Below are 15,570 nucleotides of genomic sequence, written 5' to 3'. Positions count from 1 at the left end.
AGTTTTGTAAACTTGTAATACACCATACAACCAACATTTCTTCCAGTTGATAGGCAACATATATAAAAAGCAACAGAAAGATAGCCTTGATTAAGCAAAATGATATATGGGAATGTTATTTAAAGAAAAAGTTTTTACCTTATTACATGACATTTGTGTAAAATGTCTCAAAATAAAATTCCATCAAAACTTATGTCCAGTATTCCAGGTTAGGATTTCCAGCAACAAGCCTATCTAAAATGGATATTCGATTTTCAAAAGTATTTTAAGCATAATATAGATTTGGGGTTAAGTGTCTCCCGCAAAAGGTATCAGGTTTACACAAACAAACAAGTATTTAAAAAAGCACACTTGAAATCCCTTCTGGACAAGTTCAGGTTTATTTTTTAACAACTACAGGTACATTTAAATGATTTTATTATAAATACTGTCCAAAATGTTGTAAATGGTTATTATTGATGCCCATGTAGCATCTGTATCTCATATTCAATGTGAATGGAATCACAAGAATATTGAGAACTGGTGCACTTTAATTTATCTGGATAAATGAGACTCTTACACACTTTTCCAGAATGACCAAAGGTGGGAATTAGAAATGGATCTGGAGTTGGTCACCAGTCAATGCTCTGCAGCTGCTCACTGCTCCTAGTGTAGAAGATGGATACTGAATATATACACATTTATAACATTTACACAAACTGTAACTAAATGAACATATGCTATAAATCTGGAGGTGGTGCCTGATCACTGCTCCACAGCTGGCCACCGCACCTACTGAATAGAATGGGTGACAAAACAACGTTAAAACATGAAACGTAACACAACATGATTGTAACACAATAAACATCAATGCATTATTTAGCGGGGGGTGTAAAACATGAACTATAACAGAGTGGTGGTGGGGGGGTAGAATATAGGTTTGTTTTAGAGGCTGGTGATGCTGCTGGGTTTTTGTGGGGCGTGACACCTTGGCTTAACAAGGAGTAGCCCTTTATTAAGGCCCCCTGTATGTCACCAAGATCTCATTACAAAATACACCAGAGTTAAGTCTGTCAGTGCCGCACAGGCCCACTTGATCAGACAACGAGGGTTGGAGGCGTATTATCCCTATTGTGACAAGTGCTGGTTGGTTGTCGTGTGGTGGTGAGTCGTTTTGTTGGTCCTTTGTCATGGCGTGACAAATTGCTGCTGTGCTGTGATCTTGCGTTGATTTGGAAGGCTTTGAATGGCTGGTAGGTTGGTGTGGCGTGACATGATTCTGAGTTGGTTTTGAAGGCTGGAGATGATGGTGGGTTCTTGTGGCGTAGAGTTAGGTCTGTCAGTGCCGCACAGGCCCACTTGATCAGAGAAAAAAAAAAGAAAAGTCTGCTAAATGAATAAATGTCAATGTTGTGGCGTAGAGTTAGGTCTGTCAGTGCCGCACAGGCTCACTTGATCATACAACGTGAATTGGAGGGTTGGAGGCGTACTATCCCTATGGTGACAAGTGCTGGTTGGTTGTCGTGTGGTGGTGAGTCGCTTTGTTGGTCCTTTGTCATGGCGTGACAAATTGCTGCTGTGCTGTGATCTTGCGTTGATTTGGAAGGCTTTGAGTGGCTGGTAGGTTGCTGTGGCGTGACATGATTCTGAGTTGGTTTTGAAAGCTGGAGATGATGGTGGGTTCTTGTGGCGTAGAGTTAGGTCTGTCAGTGCCGCACAGGCCCACTTGATCAGAGAAAAAAAAGAAGAAAAGTCTGCTAAATGAATAAATGTCAATGTTGTGGCGTAGAGTTAGGTCTGTCAGTGCCGCGCAGGCCCACTTGATCAGACAACGTGAATTGGAGGGTTGGAGGCGTACTATCCCTATCATGACAAGTGCTGGTTGGTTGTCGTGTGGTGGTGAGTCGTTTTGTTGGTCCTTTGTCATGGCGTGACAAATTGCTGCTGTGCTGTGATCTTGCGTTGATTTGGAAGGCTTTGAGTGGCTGGTGGTTGCTGTGGCGTGACATGATTCTGAGTTGGTTTTGAAGGCTGGAGATGATGGTGGGTTCTTGTGGCGTAGAGTTAGGTCTGTCAGTGCCGCACAGGCCCACTTGATCAGACAAAAAAAAAGTACAAAAGTCTGCTAAATGAATAAATGTCAATGTTGTGGCATAGAGTTAGGTCTGTCAGTGCCGCACAGGCCCACTTATTCAGACAACGTGAATTGGAGGGTTGGAGGCGTACTATCCCTATTGTGACAAGTGCTGGTTGGTTGTCGTGTGGTGGTGAGTCGCTTTGTTGGTCCTTTGTCATGGCGTGACAAATTGCTGCTGTGCTGTGATCTTGCGTTGATTTGGAAGGCTTTGAATGGCTGGTAGGTTGGTGTGGCGTGACATGATTCTGAGTTGGTTTTGAAGGCTGGAGATGATGGTGGGTTCTTGTGGCGTAGAGTTAGGTCTGTCAGTGCCGCACAGGCCCACTTGATCAGACAAAAAAAGAGAAAAAAGTCTGCTAAATGAATAAATGTCAATGTTGTGGCGTAGAGTTAGGTCTGTCAGTGCCGCACAGGCCCACTTATTCAGACAACGTGAATTGGAGGGTTGGAGGCGTACTATCCCTATTGTGACAAGTGCTGGTTGGTTGTCGTGTGGTGGTGAGTCACTTTGTTGGTCCTTTGTCATGGCGTGACAAATTGCTGCTGTGCTGTGATCTTGCGTTGATTTGGAAGGCTTTGAGTGGCTGGTGGTCGCTGTGGCGTGACATGATTCTGAGTTGGTTTTGAAGGCTGGAGATGATGGTGGGTTCTTGTGGCGTAGAGTTAGGTCTGTCAGTGCCGCACAGGCCCACTTGATCAGACAAAAAAAGAGAAAAAAGTCTGCTAAATGAATAAATGTCAATGTTGTGGCGTAGAGTTAGGTCTGTCAGTGCCGCACAGGCCCACTTATTCAGACAACGTGAATTGGAGGGTTGGAGGCGTACTATCCCTATTGTGACAAGTGCTGGTTGGTTGTCGTGTGGTGGTGAGTCGCTTTGTTGGTCCTTTGTCATGGCGTGACAAATTGCTGCTGTGCTGTGATCTTGCGTTGATTTGGAAGGCTTTGAATGGCTGGTAGGTTGGTGTGGCGTGACATGATTCTGAGTTGGTTTTGAAGGCTGGAGATGATGGTGGGTTCTTGTGGCGTAGAGTTAGGTCTGTCAGTGCCGCACAGGCCCACTTGATCTGAGAAAAAAAAAGAAAGGTCTGCTAAATGAATAAATGTCAATGTTGTGGCGTAGAGTTAGGTCTGTCAGTGCCGCACAGGCCCACTTGATCAAACAACGAGGGTTGGAGGCGTACTATCCCTATTGTGACAAGTGCTGGTTGGTTGTCGTGTGGTGGTGAGTCGCTTTGTTGGTCCTTTGTCATGGCGTGACAAATTGCTGCTGTGCTGTGATCTTGCGTTGATTTGGAAGGCTTTGAGTGGCTGGTGGTTGCTGTGGCGTGACATGATTCTGAGTTGGTTTTGAAGGCTGGAGATGATGGTGGGTTCTTGTGGCGTAGAGTTAGGTCTGTCAGTGCCGCACAGGCCCACTTGATCAGACAAAAAAAAAGTACAAAAGTCTACTAAATGAATAAATGTCAATGTTGTGGCATAGAGTTAGGTCTGTCAGTGCCTTACAGGCCCACTTGATCAGAGAAAAAAAAGAAGAAAAGTCTGCTAAATGAATAAATGTCAATGTTGTGGCATAGAGTTAGGTCTGTCAGTGCCGCACAGGCCCACTTGATCAGAGAAAAAAAAGAAGAAAAGTCTGCTAAATGAATAAATGTCAATGTTGTGGCGTAGAGTTAGGTCTGTCAGTGCCGCACAGGCTCACTTGATCATACAACGTGAATTGGAGGGTTGGAGGCGTACTATGCCTATGGTGACAAGTGCTGGTTGGTTGTCGTGTGGTGGTGAGTCGCTTTGTTGGTCCTTTGTCATGGCGTGACAAATTGCTGCTGTGCTGTGATCTTGCGTTGATTTGGAATGCTTTGAGTGGCTGGTAGGTTGCTGTAGCGTGACATGATTCTGAGTTGGTTTTGAACGCTGGAGATGATGGTGGGTTCTTGTGGCGTAGCGTTAGGTCTGTCAGTGCCGCACAGGCCCACTTGATCAGACAAAAAAAAAAGAAAAGTCTGCTAAATGAATAAATGTCAATGTTGTGGCGTAGAGTTAGGTCTGTCAGTGCCGCGCAGGCCCACTTGATCAGACAACGTGAATTGGAGGGTTGGAGGCGTACTATCCCTATCATGACAAGTGCTGGTTGGTTGTCGTGTGGTGGTGAGTCGTTTTGTTGGTCCTTTGTCATGGCGTGACAAATTGCTGCTGTGCTGTGATCTTGCGTTGATTTGGAAGGCTTTGAGTGGCTGGTGGTTGCTGTGGCGTGACATGATTCTGAGTTGGTTTTGAAGGCTGGAGATGATGGTGGGTTCTTGTGGCGTAGAGTTAGGTCTGTCAGTGCCGCACAGGCCCACTTGATCAGACAAAAAAAAGGTACAAAAGTCTGCTAAATGAATAAATGTCAATGTTGTGGCATAGAGTTAGGTCTGTCAGTGCCGCACAGGCCCACTTATTCAGACAACGTGAATTGGAGGGTTGGAGGCGTACTATCCCTATTGTGACAAGTGCTGGTTGGTTGTCGTGTGGTGGTGAGTCGCTTTGTTGGTCCTTTGTCATGGCGTGACAAATTGCTGCTGTGCTGTGATCTTGCGTTGATTTGGAAGGCTTTGAATGGCTGGTAGGTTGGTGTGGCGTGACATGATTCTGAGTTGGTTTTGAAGGCTGGAGATGATGGTGGGTTCTTGTGGCGTAGAGTTAGGTCTGTCAGTGCCGCACAGGCCCACTTGATAAAAAAAAAAAAAAAAGAAAAGTCTGCTAAATGAATAAATGTCAATGTTGTGGCGTAGAGTTAGGTCTGTCAGTGCCGCACAGGCTCACTTGATCAGACAACATGAATTGGAGGGTTGGAGGCGTACTATCCCTATGGTGACAAGTGCTGGTTGGTTGTCGTGTGGTGGTGAGTCGCTTTGTTGGTCCTTTGTCATGGCGTGACAAATTGCTGCTGTGCTGTGATCTTGCGTTGATTTGGAAGGCTTTGAGTGGCTGGTAGGTTGCTGTGGCGTGACATGATTCTGAGTTGGTTTTGAAGGCTGGAGATGATGGTGGGTTCTTGTGGCGTAGCGTTAGGTCTGTCAGTGCCGCACAGGCCCACTTGATTAGACAAAAAAAAAAAAAGTCTGCTAAATGAATAAATGTCAATGTTGTGGCGTAGAGTTAGGTCTGTCAGTGCCGCACAAGCCCACTTGATCAGACAACGTGAATTGGAGGGTTGGAGGCGTACTATCCCTATCGTGACAAGTGCTGGTTGGTTGTCGTGTGGTGGTGAGTCGCTTTGTTGGTCCTTTGTCATGGCGTGACAAATTGCTGCTGTGCTGTGATCTTGCGTTGATTTGGAATGCTGTTGAGTGGCTGGTAGGTTGCTGTGGCGTGACATGATTCTGAGTTGGTTTTGAAGGCTGGAGATGATGGTGGGTTCTTGTGGCGTAGAGTTAGGTCTGTCAGTGCCGCACAGGCCCACTTGATCAGACAACGAGGGTTGGAGGCGTATTATCCCTATTGTGACAAGTGCTGGTTGGTTGTCGTGTGGTGGTGAGTCGTTTTGTTGGTCCTTTGTCATGGCGTGACAAATTGCTGCTGTGCTGTGATCTTGCGTTGATTTGGAAGGCTTTGAGTGGCTGGTGGTTGCTGTGGCGTGACATGATTCTGAGTTGGTTTTGAAGGCTGGAGATGATGGTGGGTTCTTGTGGCGTAGCGTTAGGTCTGTCAGTGCCGCACAGGCCCACTTGATTAGACAAAAAAAGAGAAAAAAGTCTGCTAAATGAATAAATGTCAATGTTGTGGCGTAGAGTTAGGTCTGTCAGTGCCGCACAGGCCCACTTATTCAGACAACGTGAATTGGAGGGTTGGAGGCGTACTATCCCTATTGTGACAAGTGCTGGTTGGTTGTCGTGTGGTGGTGAGTCGCTTTGTTGGTCCTTTGTCATGGCGTGACAAATTGCTGCTGTGCTGTGATCTTGCGTTGATTTGGAAGGCTTTGAATGGCTGGTAGGTTGGTGTGGCGTGACATGATTCTGAGTTGGTTTTGAAGGCTGGAGATGATGGTGGGTTCTTGTGGCGTAGAGTTAGGTCTGTCAGTGCCGCACAGGCCCACTTGATCTGAGAAAAAAAAAGAAAAGTCTGCTAAATGAATAAATGTCAATGTTGTGGCGTAGAGTTAGGTCTGTCAGTGCCGCACAGGCCCACTTGATCAAACAACGAGGGTTGGAGGCGTACTATCCCTATTGTGACAAGTGCTGGTTGGTTGTCGTGTGGTGGTGAGTCGCTTTGTTGGTCCTTTGTCATGGCGTGACAAATTGCTGCTGTGCTGTGATCTTGCGTTGATTTGGAAGGCTTTGAGTGGCTGGTGGTTGCTGTGGCGTGACATGATTCTGAGTTGGTTTTGAAGGCTGGAGATGATGGTGGGTTCTTGTGGCGTAGAGTTAGGTCTGTCAGTGCCGCACAGGCCCACTTGATCAGACAAAAAAAAAGTACAAAAGTCTGCTAAATGAATAAATGTCAATGTTGTGGCATAGAGTTAGGTCTGTCAGTGCCGCACAGGCCCACTTATTCAGACAACGTGAATTGGAGGGTTGGAGGCGTACTATCCCTATTGTGACAAGTGCTGGTTGGTTGTCGTGTGGTGGTGAGTCGCTTTGTTGGTCCTTTGTCATGGCGTGACAAATTGCTGCTGTGCTGTGATCTTGCGTTGATTTGGAAGGCTTTGAATGGCTGGTAGGTTGGTGTGGCGTGACATGATTCTGAGTTGGTTTTGAAGGCTGGAGATGATGGTGGGTTCTTGTGGCGTAGAGTTAGGTCTGTCAGTGCCGCACAGGCCCACTTGATCTGAGAAAAAAAAAGAAAGGTCTGCTAAATGAATAAATGTCAATGTTGTGGCGTAGAGTTAGGTCTGTCAGTGCCGCACAGGCCCACTTGATCAAACAACGAGGGTTGGAGGCGTACTATCCCTATCATGACAAGTGCTGGTTGGTTGTCGTGTGGTGGTGAGTCGTTTTGTTGGTCCTTTGTCATGGCGTGACAAATTGCTGCTGTGCTGTGATCTTGCGTTGATTTGGAAGGCTTTGAGTGGCTGGTGGTTGCTGTGGCGTGACATGATTCTGAGTTGGTTTTGAAGGCTGGAGATGATGGTGGGTTCTTGTGGCGTAGAGTTAGGTCTGTCAGTGCCGCACAGGCCCACTTGATCAGACAAAAAAAAGGTACAAAAGTCTGCTAAATGAATAAATGTCAATGTTGTGGCATAGAGTTAGGTCTGTCAGTGCCGCACAGGCCCACTTATTCAGACAACGTGAATTGGAGGGTTGGAGGCGTACTATCCCTATTGTGACAAGTGCTGGTTGGTTGTCGTGTGGTGGTGAGTCGCTTTGTTGGTCCTTTGTCATGGCGTGACAAATTGCTGCTGTGCTGTGATCTTGCGTTGATTTGGAAGGCTTTGAATGGCTGGTAGGTTGGTGTGGCGTGACATGATTCTGAGTTGGTTTTGAAGGCTGGAGATGATGGTGGGTTCTTGTGGTGTAGAGTTAGGTCTGTCAGTGCCGCACAGGCCCACTTGATAAAAAAAAAAAAAAAAGAAAAGTCTGCTAAATGAATAAATGTCAATGTTGTGGCGTAGAGTTAGGTCTGTCAGTGCCGCACAGGCTCACTTGATCAGACAACATGAATTGGAGGGTTGGAGGCGTACTATCCCTATGGTGACAAGTGCTGGTTGGTTGTCGTGTGGTGGTGAGTCGCTTTGTTGGTCCTTTGTCATGGCGTGACAAATTGCTGCTGTGCTGTGATCTTGCGTTGATTTGGAAGGCTTTGAGTGGCTGGTAGGTTGCTGTGGCGTGACATGATTCTGAGTTGGTTTTGAAGGCTGGAGATGATGGTGGGTTCTTGTGGCGTAGCGTTAGGTTTGTCAGTGCCGCACAGGCCCACTTGATTAGACAAAAAAAAAAAAAGTCTGCTAAATGAATAAATGTCAATGTTGTGGCGTAGAGTTAGGTCTGTCAGTGCCGCACAAGCCCACTTGATCAGACAACGTGAATTGGAGGGTTGGAGGCGTACTATCCCTATCGTGACAAGTGCTGGTTGGTTGTCGTGTGGTGGTGAGTCGCTTTGTTGGTCCTTTGTCATGGCGTGACAAATTGCTGCTGTGCTGTGATCTTGCGTTGATTTGGAATGCTGTTGAGTGGCTGGTAGGTTGCTGTGGCGTGACATGATTCTGAGTTGGTTTTGAAGGCTGGAGATGATGGTGGGTTCTTGTGGCGTAGAGTTAGGTCTGTCAGTGCCGCACAGGCCCACTTGATCAGACAACGAGGGTTGGAGGCGTATTATCCCTATTGTGACAAGTGCTGGTTGGTTGTCGTGTGGTGGTGAGTCGTTTTGTTGGTCCTTTGTCATGGCGTGACAAATTGCTGCTGTGCTGTGATCTTGCGTTGATTTGGAAGGCTTTGAGTGGCTGGTGGTTGCTGTGGCGTGACATGATTCTGAGTTGGTTTTGAAGGCTGGAGATGATGGTGGGTTCTTGTGGCGTAGCGTTAGGTCTGTCAGTGCCGCACAGGCCCACTTGATTAGACAAAAAAAGAGAAAAAAGTCTGCTAAATGAATAAATGTCAATGTTGTGGCGTAGAGTTAGGTCTGTCAGTGCCGCACAGGCCCACTTATTCAGACAACGTGAATTGGAGGGTTGGAGGCGTACTATCCCTATTGTGACAAGTGCTGGTTGGTTGTCGTGTGGTGGTGAGTCGCTTTGTTGGTCCTTTGTCATGGCGTGACAAATTGCTGCTGTGCTGTGATCTTGCGTTGATTTGGAAGGCTTTGAATGGCTGGTAGGTTGGTGTGGCGTGACATGATTCTGAGTTGGTTTTGAAGGCTGGAGATGATGGTGGGTTCTTGTGGCGTAGAGTTAGGTCTGTCAGTGCCGCACAGGCCCACTTGATCTGAGAAAAAAAAAGAAAAGTCTGCTAAATGAATAAATGTCAATGTTGTGGCGTAGAGTTAGGTCTGTCAGTGCCGCACAGGCCCACTTGATCAAACAACGAGGGTTGGAGGCGTACTATCCCTATTGTGACAAGTGCTGGTTGGTTGTCGTGTGGTGGTGAGTCGCTTTGTTGGTCCTTTGTCATGGCGTGACAAATTGCTGCTGTGCTGTGATCTTGCGTTGATTTGGAAGGCTTTGAGTGGCTGGTGGTTGCTGTGGCGTGACATGATTCTGAGTTGGTTTTGAAGGCTGGAGATGATGGTGGGTTCTTGTGGCGTAGAGTTAGGTCTGTCAGTGCCGCACAGGCCCACTTGATCAGACAAAAAAAAAGTACAAAAGTCTGCTAAATGAATAAATGTCAATGTTGTGGCATAGAGTTAGGTCTGTCAGTGCCGCACAGGCCCACTTATTCAGACAACGTGAATTGGAGGGTTGGAGGCGTACTATCCCTATTGTGACAAGTGCTGGTTGGTTGTCGTGTGGTGGTGAGTCGCTTTGTTGGTCCTTTGTCATGGCGTGACAAATTGCTGCTGTGCTGTGATCTTGCGTTGATTTGGAAGGCTTTGAATGGCTGGTAGGTTGGTGTGGCGTGACATGATTCTGAGTTGGTTTTGAAGGCTGGAGATGATGGTGGGTTCTTGTGGCGTAGAGTTAGGTCTGTCAGTGCCGCACAGGCCCACTTGATCTGAGAAAAAAAAAGAAAGGTCTGCTAAATGAATAAATGTCAATGTTGTGGCGTAGAGTTAGGTCTGTCAGTGCCGCACAGGCCCACTTGATCAAACAACGAGGGTTGGAGGCGTACTATCCCTATTGTGACAAGTGCTGGTTGGTTGTCGTGTGGTGGTGAGTCGCTTTGTTGGTCCTTTGTCATGGCGTGACAAATTGCTGCTGTGCTGTGATCTTGCGTTGATTTGGAAGGCTTTGAGTGGCTGGTGGTTGCTGTGGCGTGACATGATTCTGAGTTGGTTTTGAAGGCTGGAGATGATGGTGGGTTCTTGTGGCGTAGAGTTAGGTCTGTCAGTGCCGCACAGGCCCACTTGATCAGACAAAAAAAAAGTACAAAAGTCTACTAAATGAATAAATGTCAATGTTGTGGCATAGAGTTAGGTCTGTCAGTGCCTTACAGGCCCACTTGATCAGAGAAAAAAAGAAGAAAAGTCTGCTAAATGAATAAATGTCAATGTTGTGGCATAGAGTTAGGTCTGTCAGTGCCGCACAGGCCCACTTGATCAGAGAAAAAAAAGAAGAAAAGTCTGCTAAATGAATAAATGTCAATGTTGTGGCGTAGAGTTAGGTCTGTCAGTGCCGCACAGGCTCACTTGATCATACAACGTGAATTGGAGGGTTGGAGGCGTACTATGCCTATGGTGACAAGTGCTGGTTGGTTGTCGTGTGGTGGTGAGTCGCTTTGTTGGTCCTTTGTCATGGCGTGACAAATTGCTGCTGTGCTGTGATCTTGCGTTGATTTGGAATGCTTTGAGTGGCTGGTAGGTTGCTGTGGCGTGACATGATTCTGAGTTGGTTTTGAACGCTGGAGATGATGGTGGGTTCTTGTGGCGTAGCGTTAGGTCTGTCAGTGCCGCACAGGCCCACTTGATCAGACAAAAAAAAAAGAAAAGTCTGCTAAATGAATAAATGTCAATGTTGTGGCGTAGAGTTAGGTCTGTCAGTGCCGCGCAGGCCCACTTGATCAGACAACGTGAATTGGAGGGTTGGAGGCGTACTATCCCTATCATGACAAGTGCTGGTTGGTTGTCGTGTGGTGGTGAGTCGTTTTGTTGGTCCTTTGTCATGGCGTGACAAATTGCTGCTGTGCTGTGATCTTGCGTTGATTTGGAAGGCTTTGAGTGGCTGGTGGTTGCTGTGGCGTGACATGATTCTGAGTTGGTTTTGAAGGCTGGAGATGATGGTGGGTTCTTGTGGCGTAGAGTTAGGTCTGTCAGTGCCGCACAGGCCCACTTGATCAGACAAAAAAAAAGTACAAAAGTCTGCTAAATGAATAAATGTCAATGTTGTGGCATAGAGTTAGGTCTGTCAGTGCCGCACAGGCCCACTTATTCAGACAACGTGAATTGGAGGGTTGGAGGCGTACTATCCCTATTGTGACAAGTGCTGGTTGGTTGTCGTGTGGTGGTGAGTCGCTTTGTTGGTCCTTTGTCATGGCGTGACAAATTGCTGCTGTGCTGTGATCTTGCGTTGATTTGGAAGGCTTTGAATGGCTGGTAGGTTGGTGTGGCGTGACATGATTCTGAGTTGGTTTTGAAGGCTGGAGATGATGGTGGGTTCTTGTGGCGTAGAGTTAGGTCTGTCAGTGCCGCACAGGCCCACTTGATAAAAAAAAAAAAAAAAGAAAAGTCTGCTAAATGAATAAATGTCAATGTTGTGGCGTAGAGTTAGGTCTGTCAGTGCCGCACAGGCTCACTTGATCAGACAACATGAATTGGAGGGTTGGAGGCGTACTATCCCTATGGTGACAAGTGCTGGTTGGTTGTCGTGTGGTGGTGAGTCGCTTTGTTGGTCCTTTGTCATGGCGTGACAAATTGCTGCTGTGCTGTGATCTTGCGTTGATTTGGAAGGCTTTGAGTGGCTGGTAGGTTGCTGTGGCGTGACATGATTCTGAGTTGGTTTTGAAGGCTGGAGATGATGGTGGGTTCTTGTGGCGTAGCGTTAGGTCTGTCAGTGCCGCACAGGCCCACTTGATTAGACAAAAAAAAAAAAAGTCTGCTAAATGAATAAATGTCAATGTTGTGGCGTAGAGTTAGGTCTGTCAGTGCCGCACAAGCCCACTTGATCAGACAACGTGAATTGGAGGGTTGGAGGCGTACTATCCCTATCGTGACAAGTGCTGGTTGGTTGTCGTGTGGTGGTGAGTCGCTTTGTTGGTCCTTTGTCATGGCGTGACAAATTGCTGCTGTGCTGTGATCTTGCGTTGATTTGGAATGCTGTTGAGTGGCTGGTAGGTTGCTGTGGCGTGACATGATTCTGAGTTGGTTTTGAAGGCTGGAGATGATGGTGGGTTCTTGTGGCGTAGAGTTAGGTCTGTCAGTGCCGCACAGGCCCACTTGATCAGACAACGAGGGTTGGAGGCGTATTATCCCTATTGTGACAAGTGCTGGTTGGTTGTCGTGTGGTGGTGAGTCGTTTTGTTGGTCCTTTGTCATGGCGTGACAAATTGCTGCTGTGCTGTGATCTTGCGTTGATTTGGAAGGCTTTGAGTGGCTGGTGGTTGCTGTGGCGTGACATGATTCTGAGTTGGTTTTGAAGGCTGGAGATGATGGTGGGTTCTTGTGGCGTAGCGTTAGGTCTGTCAGTGCCGCACAGGCCCACTTGATTAGACAAAAAAAGAGAAAAAAGTCTGCTAAATGAATAAATGTCAATGTTGTGGCGTAGAGTTAGGTCTGTCAGTGCCGCACAGGCCCACTTATTCAGACAACGTGAATTGGAGGGTTGGAGGCGTACTATCCCTATTGTGACAAGTGCTGGTTGGTTGTCGTGTGGTGGTGAGTCGCTTTGTTGGTCCTTTGTCATGGCGTGACAAATTGCTGCTGTGCTGTGATCTTGCGTTGATTTGGAAGGCTTTGAATGGCTGGTAGGTTGGTGTGGCGTGACATGATTCTGAGTTGGTTTTGAAGGCTGGAGATGATGGTGGGTTCTTGTGGCGTAGAGTTAGGTCTGTCAGTGCCGCACAGGCCCACTTGATAAAAAAAAAAAAAAAAAAAAGTCTGCTAAATGAATAAATGTCAATGTTGTGGCGTAGAGTTAGGTCTGTCAGTGCCGCACAGGCTCACTTGATCAGACAACATGAATTGGAGGGTTGGAGGCGTACTATCCCTATGGTGACAAGTGCTGGTTGGTTGTCGTGTGGTGGTGAGTCGCTTTGTTGGTCCTTTGTCATGGCGTGACAAATTGCTGCTGTGCTGTGATCTTGCGTTGATTTGGAAGGCTTTGAGTGGCTGGTAGGTTGCTGTGGCGTGACATGATTCTGAGTTGGTTTTGAAGGCTGGAGATGATGGTGGGTTCTTGTGGCGTAGCGTTAGGTCTGTCAGTGCCGCACAGGCCCACTTGATTAGACAAAAAAAAAAAAAGTCTGCTAAATGAATAAATGTCAATGTTGTGGCGTAGAGTTAGGTCTGTCAGTGCCGCACAAGCCCACTTGATCAGACAACGTGAATTGGAGGGTTGGAGGCGTACTATCCCTATCGTGACAAGTGCTGGTTGGTTGTCGTGTGGTGGTGAGTCGCTTTGTTGGTCCTTTGTCATGGCGTGACAAATTGCTGCTGTGCTGTGATCTTGCGTTGATTTGGAATGCTGTTGAGTGGCTGGTAGGTTGCTGTGGCGTGACATGATTCTGAGTTGGTTTTGAAGGCTGGAGATGATGGTGGGTTCTTGTGGCGTAGAGTTAGGTCTGTCAGTGCCGCACAGGCCCACTTGATCAGACAACGAGGGTTGGAGGCGTATTATCCCTATTGTGACAAGTGCTGGTTGGTTGTCGTGTGGTGGTGAGTCGTTTTGTTGGTCCTTTGTCATGGCGTGACAAATTGCTGCTGTGCTGTGATCTTGCGTTGATTTGGAAGGCTTTGAGTGGCTGGTGGTTGCTGTGGCGTGACATGATTCTGAGTTGGTTTTGAAGGCTGGAGATGATGGTGGGTTCTTGTGGCGTAGCGTTAGGTCTGTCAGTGCCGCACAGGCCCACTTGATTAGACAAAAAAAGAGAAAAAAGTCTGCTAAATGAATAAATGTCAATGTTGTGGCGTAGAGTTAGGTCTGTCAGTGCCGCACAGGCCCACTTATTCAGACAACGTGAATTGGAGGGTTGGAGGCGTACTATCCCTATTGTGACAAGTGCTGGTTGGTTGTCGTGTGGTGGTGAGTCGCTTTGTTGGTCCTTTGTCATGGCGTGACAAATTGCTGCTGTGCTGTGATCTTGCGTTGATTTGGAAGGCTTTGAATGGCTGGTAGGTTGGTGTGGCGTGACATGATTCTGAGTTGGTTTTGAAGGCTGGAGATGATGGTGGGTTCTTGTGGCGTAGAGTTAGGTCTGTCAGTGCCGCACAGGCCCACTTGATCTGAGAAAAAAAAAGAAAAGTCTGCTAAATGAATAAATGTCAATGTTGTGGCGTAGAGTTAGGTCTGTCAGTGCCGCACAGGCCCACTTGATCAAACAACGAGGGTTGGAGGCGTACTATCCCTATTGTGACAAGTGCTGGTTGGTTGTCGTGTGGTGGTGAGTCGCTTTGTTGGTCCTTTGTCATGGCGTGACAAATTGCTGCTGTGCTGTGATCTTGCGTTGATTTGGAAGGCTTTGAGTGGCTGGTGGTTGCTGTGGCGTGACATGATTCTGAGTTGGTTTTGAAGGCTGGAGATGATGGTGGGTTCTTGTGGCGTAGAGTTAGGTCTGTCAGTGCCGCACAGGCCCACTTGATCAGACAAAAAAAAAGTACAAAAGTCTGCTAAATGAATAAATGTCAATGTTGTGGCATAGAGTTAGGTCTGTCAGTGCCGCACAGGCCCACTTATTCAGACAACGTGAATTGGAGGGTTGGAGGCGTACTATCCCTATTGTGACAAGTGCTGGTTGGTTGTCGTGTGGTGGTGAGTCGCTTTGTTGGTCCTTTGTCATGGCGTGACAAATTGCTGCTGTGCTGTGATCTTGCGTTGATTTGGAAGGCTTTGAATGGCTGGTAGGTTGGTGTGGCGTGACATGATTCTGAGTTGGTTTTGAAGGCTGGAGATGATGTTGGGTTCTTGTGGCGTAGAGTTAGGTCTGTCAGTGCCGCACAGGCCCACTTGATCAGACAAAAAAAGAGAAAAAAGTCTGCTAAATGAATAAATGTCAATGTTGTGGCGTAGAGTTAGGTCTGTCAGTGCCGCACAGGCCCACTTATTCAGACAACGTGAATTGGAGGGTTGGAGGCGTACTATCCCTATTGTGACAAGTGCTGGTTGGTTGTCGTGTGGTGGTGAGTCGCTTTGTTGGTCCTTTGTCATGGCGTGACAAATTGCTGCTGTGCTGTGATCTTGCGTTGATTTGGAAGGCTTTGAATGGCTGGTAGGTTGGTGTGGCGTGACATGATTCTGAGTTGGTTTTGAAGGCTGGAGATGATGGTGGGTTCTTGTGGCGTAGAGTTAGGTCTGTCAGTGCCGCACAGGCCCACTTGATCTGAGAAAAAAAAGAAAAGTCTGCTAAATGAATAAATGTCAATGTTGTGGCGTAGAGTTAGGTCTGTCAGTGCCGCACAGGCTCACTTGATCAGACAACATGAATTGGAGGGTTGGAGGCGTACTATCCCTATGGTGACAAGTGCTGGTTGGTTGTCGTGTGGTGGTGAGTCGCTTTGTTGGTCCTTTGTCATGGCGTGACAAATTGCTGCTGTGCTGTGATCTTGCGTTGATTTGGAAGGCTTTGAGTGGCTGGTAGGTTGCTGTGGCGTGACATGATTCTGAGTTGGTTTTGAAGGCTGGAGATGATGGTGGGTTCTTGTGGCGTAGCGTTAGGTCTGTCAGTGCCGCACA

Source organism: Osmerus mordax, chromosome 17 (genome assembly GCF_038355195.1).
Source record: "Osmerus mordax isolate fOsmMor3 chromosome 17, fOsmMor3.pri, whole genome shotgun sequence".
NCBI classification, from domain to species: domain Eukaryota; kingdom Metazoa; phylum Chordata; class Actinopteri; order Osmeriformes; family Osmeridae; genus Osmerus; species Osmerus mordax.
Note: the sequence above shows the minus strand (reverse complement) of the source record.